We start from the raw sequence: 2,638 nt of genomic DNA on the forward strand, positions 1-2,638 counted from the left end.
GGTTTTTTTGGGGGCCCCATTTTTTTGGGCGTTTTGTCGCGGACGTTTTTGTCGTTGTCGTCGTTTTTGTTGTCGTCTTTGTTGTCGTGCGTCGTTGTTGTCGTGTCGTCGTTGTTGTTGTCGTCGTTGTTGTCGTCGTCGTCGTTGTTGTCGTTGTCGTCGTTGTTGTTGTCGTCGTTGTTGTCGTCGTCGACGTTGTTGTCGTTGTCGTCGTTGTTGTTGTCGTCGTTGTTGTCGTTGTCGTTGTCGTCGTTGTTGTCGTTGTCGTTGTCGTCGTTGTTGTCGTTGTCGTCTTGTTGTCTTTGTCGTCATTGTTGTCGTTGACGTTGTTGTGGTTGTCGTCGTTGTTTTCGTTGTCGTTGATGTTGATGTCATGTTGCCGTTATCGTGGGTTTCGTTTTCGCTGTTGTTCTCGTTGTCGTTGTCTTTGATGTTGTCTTTGTTGTTGTTGTCGTTATCGTCGTTCTCATTGTTCTAGTCGTTGTCATTGCTGCATATGTCGTCGTCGTTGTCGTTTATGGACGTGTAGGGACAACCATCTCGACTGAGAAATATACAATAATTTTGTGGCTTGACCTCGCAAACCATTTGAAATTGGTAAAATTTCACTCATCTTTTTTCACACACATTAATAAAGTAGCATATTACTCGATGGTTTTTTAGCCTTTGTTGCATCCTTATTACTATCATCCAATCCAAAGTTTTAATAGTAAATTTTCTGTCGATGTTTTATGGGAATGTTAATGTTTAATGACTACAAAGCCAAAAATATGTCCTAGGTTATTATCACTACAGGAGGTTTAATACTGAAAAGGGTAGAGAGGGGTTAGTTAATGATATATTTCTACACCCAGAAGTCATATAGCAGGTAGGGAATAAAGGTCAAATTGATCAAAGTTTGGCAAAAGAAGATGTGTGGGATTTTGCAAAGAAGCCAATAGGGTAAGGCCAGGATAAGTAAGTGAAAATGTCAGGAAGGATAGGGGAAACTGTGGAAGAGGGTTTTTGTGATAAGGATCACATCCAGGGGAAGTAGGTAGGAGGGGGATAATGCGGGTAAAGCAGGGGGGGATGTGTTAGGAGGGAGAGGAGGAAGTGGTGTGGGGGGAACATGAGTAGGAGGAGAAGGTGTCGCAGTTATTGAGTGTAGAAAGGGAAAGGGGGTAGATTGGAGAGGTCAGGTCCGATTACACGCGGTGATTGGCGGGCGTCGGATCGCCAAACCGCCTGGACCTGACTCTACCCACGCGGAAGCTCGTTGCACGTTGGTCACCACAGCACTCCCCTTCCAGTGTAGCGGTCGCGAACGAAACCCTTCGGGACCCTGATTGCTCCTGAAGATGCGCAGGCTTCGCACGGTCGATGCTGACGGTGTTGTCTCCTCGTGGACGCCGGATGGTGATGGTTTTACTGTCCCGCTTGATGACTGGGAAGGTCCCTCATAGGTGGGCAGAGGGGAGGCTTGGTGGGTCGTCTTATGAAGACATGTGAGCAGTCTTGGAGGTCGGGGGGCAAATAGATGTCTCGTTGCCGTGATGGTCTCGTGGGGCGAGAGCGGACGCGGGCCATGCGGTTTGCGAAGCTGCTTTCCGAACGCTCCCGGGGCCTGATCTCCGGGGCTGACTAGAAAGTCAGCAGGGAGAGCTATGGTGGTTCCGTAGGCCATCTCTGCTGCGGTTTCAAACCCAAGATCCTGCTTGAAAAAGGTCCGTATGTGTAGGAGTCCCAAGGGTAACTGGTCACCCAGTGTCGGGCGGGGAAGAAGCCGTGAGGATCTCCTTTAAGTGGCGGTCTAGGCGCTCCCACCATGCCCTTGCACTGGGATGTTATGCTGTGGTCTGGATGCGCTTCGAGCCGAGAAGGATCATCAGCTGCCTCCAGAGCTCGGGCTCGAACTGAGGACCTCTGTCGGTCGTGACCGTCGCTGGAGTCCCTTAGCGATATTCCAGGTGCTGATTTAAATCTTGGCAATGGTGGTGGCAGTAGTGTCTGGATAGGTTTTGGCCTCAGGGCCCCTGGTAAATCGGTCAATCATCGTCAGGACGTTGTTGTAACCCTGGTCTGCTGGTAGGGGACCGACTACGTCCCAGGTGTACAAAGCCGAAGCGGCCATTTGGTACAAGAACACCTGCGGGGGATATTTAGTGTGTCTGTGAACCTTACTGCGCTGGCATTCGATGCAGGTGCGACACCACTGCCGGACGTCTCTATGATGCTGGGCCAGACGACTTTGCTGCGGATGAGGTCCTGTGTTGCGCGGATTCCCCTATGAGCATGGTAAACCCTCGAAAACTGGCGGCGGAGTGACGAGGGAGTTAAGGACAGAGTCGGCCCAGCGAGATGTCGCAAAGGATGGTGTCCCAAGAGCCCTGAAGCTGTACCTGCACTAGCTGAAGGGAGGTAGCTCCGTCGGTGAGCCGGGGGAGGGAAGGGTCTTGTTGCTGCTCCCTGCGAACCAGCTGGTAGTCGATCGGGGTGCTGCTCGCACTTAACATGGATATCGAGACTCTGGATAGGGCATCTGCAGCCTGGTTGTTGGTGCCTCGGATGTGTTGTATTCAGTGGTGAACTGGCAATGAAAATCCAGGTGCCTCTCTTCACGTGGGACTGACGGCGACTCCTGTTGTGCAGGCCGAAG

Source organism: Penaeus monodon, chromosome 14 (assembly GCF_015228065.2).
Source record: "Penaeus monodon isolate SGIC_2016 chromosome 14, NSTDA_Pmon_1, whole genome shotgun sequence".
In the NCBI taxonomy this organism is placed as follows: domain Eukaryota; kingdom Metazoa; phylum Arthropoda; class Malacostraca; order Decapoda; family Penaeidae; genus Penaeus; species Penaeus monodon.